Source organism: Phyllobates terribilis, unplaced genomic scaffold (genome assembly GCF_046119375.1).
Source record: "Phyllobates terribilis strain yellow unplaced genomic scaffold, ASM4611937v1 Scaffold_3__8_contigs__length_932513732, whole genome shotgun sequence".
NCBI lineage: Eukaryota > Metazoa > Chordata > Amphibia > Anura > Dendrobatidae > Phyllobates > Phyllobates terribilis.
In genome coordinates this window covers 68,105,064-68,124,723 of record NW_027362763.1, presented here as the reverse complement: position 1 = coordinate 68,124,723, position 19,660 = coordinate 68,105,064, and the positions used below count along the sequence as shown (strand labels likewise).

Below are 19,660 nucleotides of genomic sequence, written 5' to 3'. Positions count from 1 at the left end.
GCCCCGGTGGGATACATGGGGGGGGGTATAAATTAGAGGACAGCCCTTTAAAGGGATTTTAGTGATTACAGTTCAGTATTTGTTATTGACAGCAGCATTTAAGTGTTTAGATAACAGCAATAGGAGATAGCTCCAGTCGCTGCAGTTAGAGGCAGGTGTTGGATGTATAACACAGCCAGCACTTGTCCTGTGTGAAGCAGGCTCAGCTTCTGAACCCATTGTATAGACCTGCATTGGCTCCTTGGCATAATAATGCATTGTGGAGCAAGAAGTAGTTAAAGGAAACATATGCAATCCATAGCCTGCAAAGGAGAGAATTCGGCTCATCCCTTTTACAGCCTGATCAAGATTAGTTTTGGAGATCTGATCAGGGTTTTGCATTATTTTAGTGGTTCTGGTCTTGGATTTGTGAATAATGTTATCTATGTTGTTTTTATTTAGCGTAAATGTTTTATAGTGATTCTGTATACCGGCATCATGCTCTACACAATGTGCACATATTTGGAACTGCTATACACAGGAGTATTTGAGGATTCCTTTTCGTGAAATATATTTGATAGACCCAAATACCTTAGAAAAGATTTTGAAAATCATATGAAAATGTATTTTTCATTATTTTTGCTAATATTTCCCCTACATAATTCCCACAAATTAGAAAGAAATCCACTCCAATTTGAAAAAAAAAATAGAAAGCCCAATGTGTTTTTTGCAAAACAAGAATAAAAATAAACATTTAAAAAAAAAACAAAAAAAAAAAAAACATTTCTAAAGAAAAAATCCAAAATGTGAAATTTTGCTTGTGGATAAAGACACTAGACAGCTAAGGGTTAACAATAAGTTATTTTAAAAAAATGATTCATTATGGGTGGGGCATCGTATTTCTGTAGAAGAGAAAATGAAACTCAGTGGAAGCATTTTGGAAACGTCTTGCAGATAATTGTAGTGTTCTTGCGTTCTGCAAGTTGCTGCAAACAAGGGATGATTTCACCTTGAATTAATCAGGTAGGTGTTTACTGCAATGATCCCAAATTATCTAATGAGTCGTTTTTATAAAGGTTCAGTTATGGTGACCTCATTGTATTCTGGAGTAAGAGCTGTAGGGGATCAGTCAGGGTGCAGTAAGAGGGACTGATGTACTAATAAATGCTGCCCAAACTTCTGGCGACATACAAAGGTGCGATCCGAGAATGAGGGGACTTTACAAACCTTCTGCATTTCTGCTCTTTGTTTGTTTTTTGCAGCATTTTTGCTGCATTTTTGCGCACCAAAAACACAGCAAAAATACATGCTTGCATTTTTGCACTTTCTCATTACTTTTAATGGATGAACCCCCCCCCCCTCTTCCAAAAATGCCAAAGGAATTGAAATGCGGCAGATTTTAAAAGTGTTGCAGTTTTTCAATATAGTCAGAGAAAAAAAGTGTTTGCATAAGGTTTTTGCTTTTGCTGTTACTGTAAAAGAGCTTTAAATTTGCATAAAAAAGCGCTGTAAAAATGCAACGTGTGAGCGTACCCTTACTTACCTTCTTTGCAGGGTATCACGGCAGTTGGCTTCCGGGCCCGTCCTCTGGGTCACTCTTTGAAAAGGGATTTTAGTGTTTTTGTTAATAGTTTGTCTCGTGATGCCACCCGTGGTTTCTGGTAATAGTTACCAGCGCTGCTCGCTGCTGCAGACCTCCAAGGGTGATGGGATGGCAGCTGGGATGTTTCTGCTCCCCACAGGTGGAGCGGGCCCCCGGGGAAGGGTTGATAGAAGGGATGCAGGTGAGAGATGGCCCAGTCGGGTCAGGGGGAATGACGGACACGCACACAGGGAATTCTCTTCAGTACCTTTACTGGTGTAACGGCAGGTATGGTCCAGGGTACTTGCTAGGAAGGGTGCACTTCAGGACTCTCCCCAGTGAGCGGGTATAAGGCCTCCTGATCCGTGTCTTCATCTCTCTAAGCTTCTGGCCAGCCTGGAACTTAGCCTAGCTTCTGTGTTGTGTTGCTCTCTCACCTAACCGCTTGGTAGTAGGACTTTTCTTTGGCAACCACTATCCCTGGATGCCGGGGCCTTCGTGGTTCCTAGTCCTGTTATTGATGGTAGCTTCAGGATGACCAAGTGTCTGGAGGCCTCCTGGTATGCCGGTTGTCCCCGCTGGGTATAGAAGACCCTGTAGGCGTGGAACCGGTGTCCGGATTGTGTCTTGGGGTGAGCCTCAGATGCTCCTCTGCCTCCTTAACTCTTCTCTACTCTCCTCTTGCCTCGGCCACACTCGGGGCCCTCAGAACAGCAATGGACGTACTGCATCTTCACTGCTCTCGGACTCACTACTCACTAAACTGAACTGCCTGACTCCACCTCCATATATATATCCCTAACAGGGCTCCCTCTGGTGGTTTGAGGTAGAAGGGTGGAGGTGTCTGTATGTAATGAGGGCCTCTTGTGGAGAAATCTGTCCATGCACCCTTTTGGGTCCTGTGGTACCTGTTGTAGCAGGGTGCTACATTCCCCCCTAGTACAATTCAGTACTCCTGGACTGAAGCATTTTAAACAGGAAACAACATGTAACAATAATAATAACTACAACAACAATGTTACAATAAGTCCCGTCACCAGGTGTCCATTCTGCTGATGAAGGTGTAACAGGGTAACATGAGGGACCCGCCTGAAAACCCTCAACGTAAGCCCTGGGCGTGGCTACAGGGCATAAATGATCCAGGTGTTGAACCACGTCTTCGGCCACGCCAAACGGGTTTTTGTTCAGTGGTCTTTTTATGAAACAAATAAGGGGGCACTTTGATAAGTGTAACTATTTACAAGGGGAAGTTTTTGGCTGCTCACAGTCCTCAGCCTACAAGTCTTCATACCCTTACGGGTAACTAAATGAACACATTATTTTTAGTTCACACCATAAATATCAGTAATGGTTACCCAACTGGGTAACTATTTACATGGTAGGCATTCTGTATTTATTCCCTATACCTGGCAGGGATTTGGCCTTCTGTGCTTCGTGTGGACCTTCGTAGCACAGGGGTGATACTGGTGTCTGTGTGTCGCGCCCCCAGGGCTGTGGGGTACTCGGAGTCCGGGCCGATTGATGCTGGGGGAAAGGGATATGTCACAGTGGCCGGCCCGGTCCGTTGGCCAGGGCGGTCAACTAAAAGGGGGGATAAAGTTTATGTGGGGTTTATAGTTTGATCGTGACGCCACCTGTGGTTTCTGGAGATTTGTACCAGCGCTGCTGCAGACCTCTGAGGCAGTTGATAAGGCAGCTGGGATGGAACGGCTCCCCACAGGTGGAGCGGGCCTCAGGGCAGGGTAGAGTTGAGTTTGATGGTGGGTGGTGATGCTGGGACTTGCAGTGCAGAGGGAGAGATGGCGCAGCTGAAATAATTGACGGAGGCAGTGCAGTGCAGTCATCCAAGTTTTTACTCACAGCTCTTATGTAAGTTCTTCAGGTACACTATACGGGTGTCAGTCTCCCACGTCACGCTGCGTTCACCAGACCGGGGGTTCAGCTCTTCCTCAGATTGATCAGGAGTGCTTGACGGGACCCCGCTTTCCTTATGTTCCTTACTAGACCTACTTCTCACGCTGGGTCTCCTCCCTCCTGCCCTGCACTTCCCCACACACAGTCCCGATCGGGTACTCTGAAGTCCCTCTGGGCAACCTGGAGTTCCCGGACCTATTTGACCCTCATGATGACTACGATGAGGCTGTGGCAACTGCACCATAAATGTCAGAAGCCTCCAGTTTTTCTAGCCGAGACCTGGAGTAACACGGCTGGTCCAGGGGCCGGTCCCCTTCTTGCGGCCTGATCTCTCTGACACCTGGCAGATTCGGGGCATACGGGTGCCGTCCTGCACTCGCCGTACCCCCTGGGATACCTTCTATAGAATGGAGCCTTCCTCCTCTGCTCCGCTCCTGGGCCTCTATCACTAGGTCCCACTTGTGGAGCAGAGCTCCTAAAGAGACTCTGCTCCCTGACTGACTGTCCTCACTCACTGATCTGCCACCCTAAGATGGCTTCCCTTTTCATATACCTCCTACTATGGTGCTCTCCTACTCTACTTCCTCTACCCACACCCACTACAGTTTCCCCCTACCTTTGGTTCCCCCCACTCCAGCCAGGGACAGGGCTCAGCAGGAAAACACATTGCATCTTGCCCTTCCAGCCGACCTGGAGCAGTGTAGTGTTGAATGCGGGTGTTGGGGTTCCGTGCAGCACTACCTCTTTACCTGAGAGGAAGGAGATACCACACCTCTGGGTGAGGTGCAGTACCTCTGTGGCGACTGAATCATCAGGGGTGCCACATGTGCATGCACTCTCTGTTAACTTATCAGATCTACGTGCTGGTAGATTATAAAACTGCCTCAATCTCCCTATGGGACTGGCAAGTACACTGTTTACTGGGCCTTCATGCTCTGCCTCAACGGGTGATCCTCCTTTTATTACTGGGGACTCTTCCTGTTCCTGAGAAGGTTCTTCTAGGGCGCTCACAGGTCTTCTTGTGGAGGAGGCTCTTCTGGCAGTTGACAGAAGTGTATTACTTGTATAACAACTGCTCCATCAAGTTGAGGCCTGTCCACAGGGAAGTCTCCTAGAACTGTATGAAGTACATTTTCCTTGGGTTTCTCTGGTATTACAAGACGTGCTTCTTCCTCCGGTGTCTTCAGTATACCTGGGCACAACTTCAAGTGGTCTCTTGAGGCTCCTGCGGTTGTTTTACCTCCATCCTTGCTGATCAGGCAGGTTTTGGTGTTGTCAAATTTGCAATTTAACACTGTGTAGGGCTCTCTTTCCCACTGGTCATTGAGCTTGTGACCTCTTCTTTTCCGCTTTAGCACTATCTCTCCGGCGCCAAGGGTTCTGCTGGTGCATACGCCTCTTCTTGTCTTTCCCTCACCTTGCTTAGACTGCCTTCGACACAGGCTTGTACTTTCCTGTACTGCTCTTGCCGACTTGTGTCCCAGTCTTCAGTGGACGTATCTGCAGCAGGTTCTACCACTCCGAGCTCAAGGTCCATGGGCAATTTTCCAGGTCTTGCTCTCATGAGATACGCTGGTGTACAATTAGTAGAACTCACGGGTATGTGGTTATACAGGTCCACTATGTCAGGTAGTTTGTCTGGCCACTGGTTCCTCTCTTCCAAAGGTAGGGTTTTTAACAGGTCTATAACGATGTTATTCATTTTCTCGCACATACCGTTGGTTTGCGGATGAAATGGCGTAGTCCTGATCTTCTTGCAACCATACATGTTACAGAATTCCTTGAATAGCTCAGCTTCAAAAGCAGGGCCTTGATCTGTTAGCACCTTGTCCGGATATCCATGGGGTCTGCAGAAGTAGGCTTGGAACGTTCTTGCTGCAGTTTCTGCTGTCAGATCCTTGACAGGAGCTACCACCAGGAACCGGGAATAGTGATCCACCATGGTCAGGGCATAGGAATAGCCTGATCTTCTGGGCGACAGTTTGACGTGATCCAGAGAGACAATCTACAGGGGTTGGGTTGTTTTGATGGACTGCAAGGGTGCTTTCTGGCCGCCGTAGTCTTTCCTTCTGAGGCTACAGGGCCTACAATTCCAGCACCTCCTTTCTATGGAACTCCGCATTCCGACCCAATAGAACCGGTCCTTCAGCAGGGTTTCCAGCTTCTTCCAACCAAAATGACCTGCTTGGTCATGGTGGGCCTCTCGCACCATCTGGATATCCATCCTGGGTATAACAATCTGCCACACCATTTTATGGGTTCTAGGCTTGACATAACTTCTGCACAGCTTTTCTCTGTAGATGAACAGCCAGCTTCTTTCATTCCACAGGTGTTTGGCTTGTGGAGGAGCATCCTTCTCCAGGTGAGAACCTTCTTGGGTTATCAGTCCTTTGATGAGGCTGACAACCGGGTCCCTGTCCTGGGTCTCCTTCCAACTGTGATGAGGTAAAGGATTCAGCGTCCTACCATGACGTCTTCTGGAGGCGTGTTGCTCATGGACCACTCCGCTTCTGTGGAAAGCAGGTAATTCAATTTCTTCTAAGTCATCCACTTCATCCTAGGTGTCCGACTGGTGGGGCATTCTTGACAGGGCATCGGCATTGGTGTTCTTGTGACCTGCCCGGTACTTGATCGTGAACTGATAGTTCGACAACCTGGCTACCCAATGCTGTTCCATGGCTCCCAACCTGGCATACTCGAGGTGTGTCAAGGGGTTATTGTCGGTAAAGGCTGTGAACTTAGTTGAGGCTAGGTAATGTTTGAATCCTTCAGTGATAGCCCAGATCAAGGCCAGGAACTCCAGCTTGAAGGAACTGTAATTCTCCGGGTTCCTCTCAGTAGGGCGAAACTTCCTGCTGGCATAGGCAATTACCTTCTCACTGCCGTTTTGCTTCTGGGACAACACAGCTCCCAGTCCCTCGTTGCTGGCGTCAGTGTACAACAGGAAAGGTTGGCTGTAATCTGGGTAAGCCAGGATTTCCTCACCGGTTAGAACTTCCTTCATTGATGCAAAGGACTCAGTCTGCTCTTTGCTCCACTGGAATGGGGGACTTTTACCTCTTTTGGACTGTCCTACCAGGAGATCTTGTAGAGGTGCTACCTTTTTGGTATAGTCCTCCTGTAGTACCCGACCAGTCCCAGAAATTGACGTACTTCTGTGATGTTCCTTGGTTCAGGCCACTTCTGAATGGCAGTGACCTTTTCCGGATCTGGTGCTACTCCCTCTGAGCTGACTACGTGTCCCAGGTACTGAACCTTCTGCTTGAGCAGGTGGCACTTAGAAGGTTTTAGTTTCATCCCATACCGGGACAATGCCTCAAATACCTCCGCCAGGTGCTTTAGATGGTGTTCCTAAGTCCTCGAGTACACGATTACGTCATCCAGGTATAGCAGCACTGTCTCAAAGTACTGGTGTCCCAAGCAACACTCCATAAACCTCTGGAACATTCCGGGTGCATTGCAGAGTCCAAACAGCATGCTGTCGAACTCGCATAATCCCATCGGGGTGGTGAAGGCTGTCTTCTCCCGGTCTTCCTCAGCAACAGAGACTTGCCAGTACCCGCTAGTGAGATTCAATGTAGAGAAATAATTGGCAGATTTCAGTGCAGCCAGGGATTCCTCTATACGGTGCAAAGGGTATGAATCCTTATGTGTTATTCGATTAATTTGTCTGTAATCTACACACATCCTCATGCTACCGTCCATCCTTCTTCCTAACCAGGACCAGGGGAACTGCCCAGGGGCTACAGCTATCCCTTACTACCCCTGCCTTTTTCATGTCATGCAACATTTCTTTGGCTTTTTGGTAATGTGCTGGTGGTATGGATCTGTAACGCTCCTTAATGGGTGGATGGTTACCGGTGGGTATGTGGTGTTGTACCCCTTTAACCCTTCCAAAATCAAGTGGGTGCTTACTAAACACCTGTTCATATTCCTGAACCACTCTGTAAACACCATGTTTCTGATGGACAGGAGTGGCGTCAGTCCCAACATGGAGCTGTTGACACCATTCCTCCAGCTGAGCATCGGAGTCATTGTCCTCCACTGTATCCGGTGGGGTCAAGGATTCCACTGTGTGTATGGCATCATTATTCACAGTATACTGTCTGGCAACAGTGGCATACCTTGGCAATTTAACTTCCTCCTCCCTACAATTTAGGAGACATACGGGTACCCTTCCATTGCGTACATCAACTACCCCTCTAGCAGTTAGGAGTGTAGGTCTGTGCTCTGAACTGATGGGCTCTACTACCGCCTGGTAGTTCTGTCCCTTGAGACCTATTGCTGCCCTACACCAAATCAGCATTTCACTCATTGGGAGAATAACAATGGGTATCGGGTCTGTCACCCGTACATTACCAATCTCACCACCTGTTAGCTTTACCTGTTGCTGGTACAGGAGGGCTCGAATTTCCTTTTGGAGCACCTTCCTCTGCCCTGGTTTGGCAGTGTCAGCAATCTGTTGGCACAAAAACAACACTTCTCCCAAACAGTTACCAACAATATTTGTACCAAGTATCATATACAAGTCTGTATCACCAGGATTGGATTCTATAACAATCAGTCCTTGGTCCTTTATTTCCACTCTCCCCACCTTCACTGTCACGTCCTTAACCCCTACTAGGTTAAGAGGAAGGCCGTTAGAGGCATACACAGAGAGATTTTGGGCTGGCGGGTGGAGTAGTGTTGAGCGAGCACTAAAATGCTCGGGTGCTCGAAGCTCGGGCCGAGCTCGCCGTGATACTCGGGTGCTCGACCTGAGCAACGAGCCCAATGTTAGTCTATGGGAGACCCGAGCATTTTTGCTTCGGCACCCCAGGCAGTCTGTAGAAAGCCTAAAGAGTGCCCAAAACGATAGTGACAGTGCTCAAATGACATGGGGACAACATGGGGATCGCCCCAGGAAGCATTTCTGACCCCCAGGTCACTGCTGTCAACAATGTGGTCAGAGGAATTAAGCCACTTTTACGGGCTCACAATAAAACGTTCAAAAACGAAACTGAAAATGCTTTCCTGTGACTGAACACATCCTTTCCAGGGTAAAGACTTGTGTATAAGGTAAAATAAATAACCCAAAAACAAAAATACCTCATACACCCACGGCTCTGATCCATAAACGCGCGGCTCCGCTCCGTACACTCGTACATGCGCGGCGCGGCTCCATACACCTCGTACAGGCGCGGATCCGCTCCCTACACCTCGTACACGCGTGGATCCGCTCCTCTCTGTACACCTCGTACACACGCTGCTCCGCTCCTTACACCGCGTACACGCGCAGCTCCGCTCCGTACACCGCGTACATGCATTGATCTGCTCCGTACACCTCGAACACGCGCGGATCCGCTCTTCTCCATACATCTCATACACGCGTGGCTCCGCTCCGTACACCTCGTACACATGCTGCTCCGCTCCGTGCACCACGAACTCGCACGGCTCCGCACACCTCGTACACGCGTGGCTCCGCTCCGCACACCTCATACACGCGCGGCTCCACTCCGTACACGCTTGGCTCCACTCTGTACACCTCGTACACCGACGGCACCGCTCTGTACACCTAATATATGCGCGGCTCCGCTCTGCTCCACACACCTCGTACACACGCGGCTCCACTCTGTGCTCTGCTCCGCACACCTCGTACACGCGCGGCTCCGCTCCGCACACTCGTACATGCAGGGCTCCGCTCCGTACACCTCATACACGCGCGGATCCGCTCCATACATCTCGTACACGCGCGGATCTGATCCACTCCGTACACCTTGTACACGCGCGGATCCACTCTGCACACCTCCTACACGCGCGGCTCCGCTCCATACACGCGGATCCACTCCGCACACTCGTACATGTGCGGCTCCGCTCCGTACTCCTCGTACACGGACGACTCTGATCCGTACACCTCGCACACGTGCGAATCCGCTCCGAACACCTCGTACACGCGCGGATCTGCTCCGTACACCTCATACATGCGCGGATCAGCTCCGTACATCTCGTACACGCGCGGATCCGCTCCGTACACGCGCGGATCCACTCTGCTCACCTCCTACACGCGCGGCTCCGCTCCGTACACCTCATACACGTGGATCCGCTCCGCACACTCGTACATGTGCGGCTCCACTCCATACACCTCGTACACGGACGGCTCCACTCCATACACCTCGTACACACGCGGATCCGCTCCGTACACCTCGTAAACGCGCGGCTCTGCTCCGTACGTGTGCTGAACCACTTCGTACACCTCGTACTCGCGCCGCTCTTCTCCGCTTCGTACACCTCGCACACGCTTGACTCCGCTCTGCTCCGCACACCTCGTACATGCGCGGCTCCGCTCCATACACCTCGTACACGCAGCTCCGCTCCACACACTCGTACACATGCGGCTCCGCTCCGTACACCTCCTACACACGCGGCTTCGTACATGCGCGACTCCGCTCCGTACACCTCGTACACGCGCGGCTCCGCTCCGTACACCTCGTACACGCGCGGCTCCGCTCCGTACACCGCAAAATAGCTTACACTCGCACTATCCATGGAAAAAGGGTAATAAAAAGTAGATTAGAACCGTGGAAGAGGAATACCACAGTTCTATTTCTCTGGCCTACACCCGACTCTTTTAAACAATCTGAACAATCAGGGAGAAACTATTACTGTTTTTCTTTACGGTAAAAATACCAAAAGCTGAATAATAGAGATTTTTTACCGTGGTATGGCAAAACCACAGTTATTGTTTACTGGGGTAAACCAGACAATTTTAAATAGATATATTTGCGGCTGAACAGTGAGCGACACACTCAAACTGTTTTTTTTTAGTTAAAAATGGCCCAAAAGAGGTTTGAACCGTGGAACTGCAAAACGACACTTCTATTTCTCTGGCCTACACCAGACTATTTTCAACAGATATATTTGTGTCTGAACAATCAGGGAGACACTATTAATTTTTTTTTTTTACGGCAAAAAATGCCAAAAGCAGGATAATAGAGATTTTTCACCGTGGAACGGCAAAACCACAGTTATAATTTACTGGGGTAAACCAGACAATTTTAAATAGATATATTTGCCGCTGAACAGTGAGCGACACACTCAAACTATTTTTTTTTTTTTTTAGGTAAAAATGGCCCAAAAGTGGATATTACAGAGGTTTGAACCGTGGAACTGCAAAACCACATTTCTATATCTCTGGCGTACACCAAATTCTTTTAAAAATATATATTTGTGTCTGAACTGTCATGGACACACTTCTTTTTTTCTTTTTTTTTTTGGGGGGGGGCACCAAAAGTTTAATAAGATGGGTATTTGTACAGTGTGAAGGAGGAAAAAAAAAAAAAGAGGATTTAGATGAAAAATAAGGATTTTTCCTGGCCCCCGAGACCTGGAGCTAAGTCCAGCAATTTCAGCAACAGGAGCACACAGGACTGTAATGCAGCGTTTTCTGGTATAACCACTGTGTCTCCTATACAGCCTGCCTGCCTGATATCTGGGATGGATATTAGTGCTGAGAAGAACTGTTTGTTTGATCTGGCAGCCTTTATAGACCCTACACTATTTTGCAGTATATATCTCTCCCTAAATCAGCAGCGCTGTCCCTACACTTTCTTATCCAAGCCGTCTGTGTCCAAGATGGCGGCGCCCCATTTTAAATACTCGAAGTGACGCTGTGCGGCCAGCCAATCAATGTAATGCCCACAACCAACAAAGCTGCTGCATAACAGTGACTGGCTGGCAATCCCTGCATGTTCATTGGCTCTAAAGAGCGCCAAACATGCATGGCGGAGACCTGAGCTCCCGCTCTAGTAACCCGGAAATGCTTGGTGCTCACCGAACATCCCGAGTAGCGTGATGCTCGGGCGAGTACCGAGCAGTGTTGAGCATGTTCGCTCAACACTAGGGTGGAGTTCATCTATGGACCAGTACCTTTTATAGAGGACGTCAGGTATGATGGTTACCTGTGAGCCGGTGTCCAGTAGTGCAGGTGTTGCTATGCCATCCAGCATGATGGACAGGAAAGGCCTTCCTCCTACAAACCGGTCATACCAGGTTGATGGGCCTGGTTGATCTACTCCAGGGTGTCGGCCCTTGGCCCCAGGGTTTGCCCGTTTAAAGGACAGATCCGCGCTGTGTGACCTGCCTTGTGGCAACGGTAGCAGATGAATTCTCCTGAAGTGCGACGTTGGCCGTTGGTCCTCCCAAGGGGTGGTGTTGTCCTCCTTCTTCTCCTCATCCAGGGGACATCCTTTGGACTGTCGGCGAGTAGGATCCTTCCCTCCAGCTCGGGCTCCGTCTGTAGCTGCAGGGCGCTCAGGACAGTGGTCAGGGTTTTACTTAGCTGACGCACTTCAGAGCGCAGGCTGTCCAGCTCGCTAGGGGGCGCTGTTTCCACTTTCGTCTCAGCCGCTAATGAAGGGGCAGTGAGCGCTGTGGCCATTGGGCTGGCCCCACCCTGGTAACGCTGGATAGCAGTACTTGATATTTCCAGGGGCTGAAGGCCCTTAATAGCCATGTCCTTCAGGGTGTCAAAGGTGGCATTTGGATGATCTAAGGCCAACCACCGTACAGTTCTGCTTTCCTCCTGGGACTTTCACCCCCGGATGAATTGTCCTCATCATGTATTCTGGCTGGACTAACCTGTTTCAGGGCCCGCAGGGCCTCTTGTAAACGCCAGGCATAGTCCCTAATACTGTCCTCATGTTTCTGGGTGCTGTGGCAGAACCTCATCCGAAGATCTGTCTCAGTGCGGTTTTCAAACACAGTTTGCAGTCTCTTAAATATAAAGGATACCGATTCCTGGTCTGCGGCTGGCCAGGTTTCAACTTCCCTCTCTGCGGCACCAGTCAATTGTCCCAGCACAACAGTGGCTCTCTGTTTACCAGTCATTGAGTACATGTTCAGTACACCGCGTATTTTCCTTTAGAATCCAGACATGGTGTCTAGTTTGCCGTCATACTAGGGAAGCCATTTCGCTCCGGGGATATATTGCAGGGCCATGGGTATCAATGGGGTCACGACCCCTGCTGGTGGGGTGGCCGCTCCGGCCTGAGCAGCGCCGGGCACGAGTTGAGCATCAGGAGCGTTATCCGGTGCTCCGGCGTCTTGCTGGTCATCGGCCATGGTTGCGCCCCCCTTGTAAACCGTAGCCTACTCTTTCTTTTTCGGGTAGGCTGCAGCTCCGCAGACGATGGTCTCCTTCCAGGACCTGACGCTTCTTGGTGCTGCGTCAGAGCGCGAGGCGGGGCTTGAGTTTCGCGTGCTACCAACAGTCACGCCTCTCTGGTTCCCGCGGTTACGCCCCTCTTCTTCCCGCGCGGCGGCGCGGTAATGGCGGCGATGTTCACCACAGTTTAAACACAGTTCAATTACGGCACTCAGTACCCGGTGGCAAAGGGCATGAAATCCTGTTCGCGTTGCCAGGAAGAGTGGTGACTCACCCAGAGGGGGATATATGGGGGAGACTTGGTACCCGGGCCTTTACCTTCTTTGCAGGATATCACGGCAGTCAGCTCCCAGGCCCATCCTCTGGGTCACTCTTTGAAAAGGGGTTTTAGTGTTTTTGTTAATAGTTTGTCTAATGACGCCACCCGTGGTTTCCGGTAATAGTTAACAGCGCTGCTGCAGACCTCCGAGGGTGATGGGATGGCAGATGGGATGTTTCTGCTCCCCAAAGGCAGAGCGGGCCCCCAGGGCAGGGTTGATAGAAAGGATGCAGGTGAGAGATGGCCCAGTCAGGTCAGGGGGAATGACGGACACGCACACAGGGGATTCTCTTCAGTACCTTTACTGGTGTAATGGCAGGTATGGTCCAGGGTACTTGCTAGGAAGGGTGCACTTCAGGACTCTCCCCAGTGAGTGGGTATAAGGCCTCCTGATCCGTGTCTTCATCTCTCTAAGCTTCTGGCCAGCCTGGAACTTAGCCTAGCTTCTGTGTTGTGTTGCTCTCTCACCTGACCGCTTGGTAGTAGGAATTTTCTTTGGCAACCACTATCCCAGGATGCCGGGGCCTTCGTGGTTCCTAGTCCTGTTATTGATGGTAGCTTCAGGATGACCAAAGGTCTGCAAGCCTCCTGGTATGCCGGTTGTCCCCACTGGGTATAGAAGACCCTGTAGGCGCGGACCCGGTGTCCAGATGTGTCTTGGAGTGAGCCTCAGATGCTCCTCTGCCCCCTTAACTCCTCTCTCCTCTCCTCCTGCCTCGGCCACACTCAGGGCCCTCAGAACAGCAATGGACGTACTGTGTCTTCACTGCTCTCAGACTTACTAAACTGATCTGCCTGACTCCACCCTCCATACAGTACAGACCAAAAGTTTGGACACACCTTCTCATTTAAAGATTTTTCTGTATTTTCTTGACTATGGAAATTGTACATTCACACTAAAGGCATCAAAACTATGAATTAACACATGTGGAATTATATACTTAAGAAAAAAGTGTGAAACAACTGAAAATATGTCTTATATTCTAGGTTCTTCAAAGTAGCCACCTTTTGCTTTGATGACTGCTTTGCACACTCTTGGCATTCTCTTGATGAGCTTCAAGAGGTAGTCACCGGAAATGGTCTTCCAACAATCTTGAAGGAGATCCCAGAGATGCTTAGCACTTGTTGGCTCTTTTGCCTTCACTCTGCGGGCCAGCTCACCCCAAACCATCTCGATTAGGTTCAGGTCTGGTGACTGTGGAGGCCAGGTCATCTGGCGTAGCACCCCATCACTCTCCTTCTTGGTCAAATAGCCCTTACACAGCCTGGAGGTGTGTTTGGGGTCATTGTCCTGTTGAAAAATAAATGTTAGTCCAACTAAACGCAAACCGGATGGAATAGCATGCCGCTGCAAGATGCTGTGGTAGCCATGCTGGTTCAGTATGCCTTCAATTTAGAATAAATCCCCAACATTGTCACCAGCAAAGCACCCCCACAAAATCACACCTCCTCCTCCATGCTTCACGGTCGGAACCAGTCATGTAGAGTCCATCCGTTCACAAAGACACGGTAGTTGGAACCAAAGATCTCAAATTTGGACTCATCAGACCAAAGCACCGATTTCCACTGGTCTAATGTCCATTCCTTTTGTTCTTTAGCCCAAACAAGTCTCTTCTGCTTGTTGCCTGTCCTTAGCAGTGGTTTCCTAGCTGCTATTTTACCATGAAGGCCTGCTACACAAAGTCTCCTTTTAATAGCTTTTGAAGAGATGTGTCTGCTGCTAGAACTCTGTGTGGCATTGACCTGGTCTCTAATCTGAGCTGCTGTTAACCTGCGATTTCTGAGGCTGGTGTCTCGGATAAACTTATCCTCAGAAGCAGAGGTGACTCTTGGTCTTGCTTTCCAGGGGCAGTCCTCATGTGAGCCAGTTTCTTTGTAGCAATTGATGGTTTTTGCAACTGCACTTGGGGACACTTTCAAAGTATTCCAAATTTTTCGCACTGACTGACCTTCATTTCTTAAAGTAATGATGGACACTCGTTTTTCTTTACTTAGCTTCTTTTTTCTTGCCATAATACAAATTTTAACAGCCTATTAAGTAGGACTATCAGCTGTGTATCCACCAGAGTTCTGCACAACACAACTGATGGTCGCGACCCCATTTATAAGGCAAGAAATCCCACTTATTAAACCTGACAGGGCACACCTGTGAAGGGAAAACCATTTCCGGTGACTACCTCTTGAAGCTCAACAAGAGAATGCCAAGAGTGTGCAAAGCAGTCATCAAAGCAAAAGGTGGCTACTTTGAAGAACCTAGAATATAAGACATATTTTCAGTAGTTTCACACTTTTTTGTTAAGTATATAATTCCACATGTGTTAATTCATAGTTTTGATGCCTTCAGTGTGATTGTACAATTTTCATAGTCATGAAAATACAGAAAATTCTTTAAATGACAAGGTGTGTCCAAACCTTTGTTCTGTACTGTATATGTATCCCTAACAGGGCTCCCTCTGGTGGTTTGAGGTGGAAGGGTTGAGGTGTCTATTTGTAATGAGGGCCTCTTGTGGAGAAGTCCATCCATGCACCCTTTAGGGTCCTGTGGTACCTGTTGTAGCAGGGTGCCACACAATTGGTTCTGACTACTGATACAGTGTACATATATTATCTCCAGAAATGTTACTCAGTACTCAGATCCAACTGCAGCAGTTCAAGATAGTCTCCAACAGAGTATTGTTAATTAGTTCTTATATCAGATGTCCTTTTCCAGGGAATCTGTCAACAGGTTTTTGCTATCTCATCTGAGCGCAGAATAATGTATGTGCAGTGACCCTGATTCCAGCAGTGTGTCACTTTACTTTGCTGCAGTTTTGATAAACTCATTGTTTTACTTGCTGCAGATCTACCAGTTTTCCGAATGCTGAGCTGTGTGTAACCAAACCCACACCACTGATTATCCATAGGCAGAAAGCTGACAATGTACAAATAAAGCTGCCAATCAATGGCGGGGGCAGGGCAGGACTACCTGGCAGCAGGTTTATAGTCCTTTAGTAATAATGTCCTGCTGGCAAAACATACACTATACATTTTGTCAAAACTAAACTATTCAGATCAGACGGTATGTGTGATGCCAGTTTTCACATGTACTGGAGACACTTACACACAAAGACCCATTCAAATGAATGGGTCTGCGCACACGTCAGTGTTTCCATGGACTGTGTGTCCGTGGAAAAAACACACTGACAATGTCTGCTTTTGCAAGCCACACAGTCCGCAAAATGTCCCGCACACGTGCACACTGATGACACCCCTGTGTCATCAGTGTGACGCGTACCTGCAACTGGGGAGTAGCGGTACAGTAAACGCTGTCCCCAAGCATCAAGTTTTGAAGGAATCTCTCATCATTGTTCCCTGTTGGCACTGATCGCAGGACACCACTCATTGAGCTCAGCGCAGTTCAGGGGCCCGCTCGCTGCTGCAAATCATTCTCCTCTGCTCCTCAGCGTGTGCAGTCGCCTCAAGCTACGTGAATATAGTAATTTTTTTACTTTATTCTTATTTTTACACTAGGAGACCCTCAAGATTGCCCCCTGCTGTTGCTGATCGCAGCTCAAGCAGGGAACAATGATGAGAGATTCCTCCAGCACCCAGCGCCTGGGAACAGCGCTAACTGTACAGCTGATTCTCAGGCGCCGGTACTTGTGATCCTGATGCGGCACACGGATGCCACACATATGCCACACAGGTACATATGGACGCATGGACACGGATATCTCAGATACTATTTTTTCCAGTACCGTAAATATCAGGAAGTGTGAAACAGGCCTTATGGTATTCTCTCCCTAGCTCTATCGCTAAGCTGTGATGTCCCCTCACTTTTCAGATTCACCACAAAAATAGCTGCTACATTCACTGTCTCTGATTTTATTCAGGCTATGATAGTTTTTCTGACTCACCCAGGGGGATATATATAAGGGAGACTCGGTACCTGGGCCTTTACCTCCTTGAGATGTCACGGCAGTCGGCTCCCGGGCCCATCCTCTGGGGTCACTGTTTAAAAGAGGTTTTAGTGCTTTTGTTAACAATTTGTCTCGTGACGCCACCTGTGGTTTCTGGTAATAGTTACCAGTGCTGATGCAGACCTCCAGGGGTGATGGGATGGCAGCTGGGATGTCTCTGCTCCCCACAGGTGGAGCAGGCCCCCGCGGCCGGGTTGATATAAGGGATGCAGGTGAGAGATGGCCCGGTCGGGTCAGGGGGAATGACGGACACGCACACAGGGGATACTCTTCAGTGCCTTTACTGGTGTAACAGCAGATATGGTCCAGGGTACTTGCTAGGAAGGGTGCACTTCAGGACTCTCCCCAGTGAGTGGGTATAAGGCCTCCTGATCCGTGTCTTCCTCTCTCTAAGCTTCTGGCCAGCCTGGAACTTAGCCTAGCTTCTGTGTTGTGTTGCTCTCTCACCTGACCACTTGGTAGTAGGAATTTTCTTTGGCAACCACTATCCCTGGACGCTGGGGCCATCGTGGTTCCTAGTCCTGTTATTGATGGTAGCTTCAGGATGACCAGGGGCCTGGAAGCCTCCTGGTATGCCAGTATTCCCTACTGGGTTTAGAGGACCCTGTAGGCGCCGACCCGGTGTCCGGATTGTATCTTGGGGTGAGCCTCAGATGCTCCTCTGCCCCCTTAACTCCTCTCTCTTTGCCTCGGCCACACTCGGGGCCCTCAGAACAGCAACAGACATGCTGCGTCTTCACTGCTCTCGGACTCACTACTCACTTACTGAACTGCCTGACTCCACCCTCCATATTTATATCCCTAACAGGGCTCCCTCTGGTGGTATGAGGTGGAAGGGTGGAGGTGTCTGTTTGTAATGAGGTCCTCTGGTGGAGAAGTCCATCCATGCACCCTTTTGGGCCCTATGGTACCTGTTGTAGCAGGGTGCCACACTTCCGATTAGCTCTGCTATACCATGAGATGTGATACAAAATATTATAGCTAAGTCTGCCCAGTCTGCCTATGTCAACTCTGGCTGATACAATCTTCTGTAATGTATAAAATGGTAGCAACCATTTATGGCAATTGACATGAATTTACTTACAAATTGTTCCAATTCATTGAATGCCACAAATTCCTAAAACTTCAGCATCAAATTGATTCACCAATATCTCGCATACTTACATCCTCCTGCTTCAACAGTATCATGAGGGGTGCCTGATGGTTTATACTTAGCTGGATAATGTGTTCTTTTAAAATGTATTTCAGTGGGGATTTAGATTCACGGTAGAGTGTTGGAGAAATGCTACTATATTGTTGCCTGGCATTCCCGGTGGAGAAAATATGGGGAAGAATCAGATTTTTGCATCCTCCTACCACCAGCTCTTTCTGTTCCTTGGTGTATCAATCACCATTTCAAACCTTAGCATGTACCTGTTATGATCTGCTACAGAGACTAAGGAAAGGCAGGAGATCTGTCCCTACAATAGAACTAAACTAGATCCCTACGATGTAACGGGGAAACTGATCCTGCGATCAGACCCGCTAAAGTCCTCGGCTAGTCTGAACGCAGACATATAGATGTGGGGGAGGGATCCCTACAAGATCTAGGGACTGGAATAAGTTGGACACCTCCTAGCAGAAATAGTAGCAGTCAAAGACAAACACATAGCAAAAAGCAAAGAGGTCATAAGACCTAGCAAAACTAACAGAGTAAGGCAATAGAGCAACAAGCTAGCTCAACAGTAGTAAATACAAATGAAGTCCAGCAAAGCCAGGAGGGCGGAGCCGGAATAAATAGGCAAAATGGTCATGTGACCAGCAAACTAAAAAAAGACTAACAGGAGAGATGTAACAGTACCCCCTCTTCTAAGAGGATCCTCCGGATCCCCTAGGCCCAGGCTTACCAGGAAACCTCCTGTGAAACGCTCGGACAAGTCTGGGGGCAGAAACATCATCCGCCCTCACCCATGAGTTATCCCCAGGTCCGAAACCCTTCCAAGCGACGAGATACTGCAAACTCCCTCTATACCGTCTAGAATTTAGGATGCGGGAAATTTCATATTCCCCGTCCTCCACCACCGGAGGAACAGTGGCAGAGGCATCACCATCCGACACATCAGCTTTTTTCAACAGAGAAACATGAAACACCGGATTAATCCTCCAGGACGTAGGAACCTCCAGCCTAACAGCAGATTGGTTAACTATCTGAAGTACCTTAAAGGGCCCTACGTACTTGGGACCCAATTTTTTAGAAGGAATCCTCAATCGCAGATTCTTAGAGGACAACCAAACCATGTCACCAACAGCAAACAAAACCTCTTGCCGTTTCCTATCAAAGTACCTCTTAGATTTTTTGTTAGCTTCCTGAAGATTACCACGCACATCCGTCCAAACCCTCTCCAAATCACCGGAAAAACTCTCCTCCTCAGGCACAGCCGAAACCAATTTGGAAAATGACCCAAAAGACGGATGTCTCCCAGAACAACAAAAAAAAGGCGAACACCCAGCAGAAGAGGATGTATGGTTGTTAAGAGCAAATTCAGCAAGTGGCAGAAACTCAGACCACCCCTCTTGATTGTCTGCCACAAAACAACGCAAGAACTGCTCAACATCCTGGTTCGTCCTTTCTGTCTGGCCATTAGACTCAGGATGATATCCGGATGAAAACGACAAATGAACTCCCAACCTGTCACAAAAGGCACGCCAAAAACAAGCCACGAACTGAGGTCCCCTATCAGAAACAATGTCAGTAGGAACACCATGTAGTCTGACAATCTCCTTGA

General features: G+C 48.8%; 1 protein-coding gene across 2 annotated transcripts in view; it reads left to right on the top strand.

Annotated features, from left to right (window-relative positions):
• The first annotated feature begins 333 nt into the window (after positions 1-333).
• LOC141257933 (uncharacterized) overlaps positions 334-19,660 on the top strand; it is a 61,585-nt gene continuing 42,258 nt past the window's right edge. Inside the window, exon 1 of one of the 2 annotated variants that reach the window (XM_073672934.1) lies at positions 334-1,002. The gene's annotated coding sequence lies outside the window, so the exon portion shown is untranslated. The remainder of the gene's footprint in view (positions 1,003-19,660) is intronic. The other variant, XM_073672933.1, reaches the window with a different exon arrangement.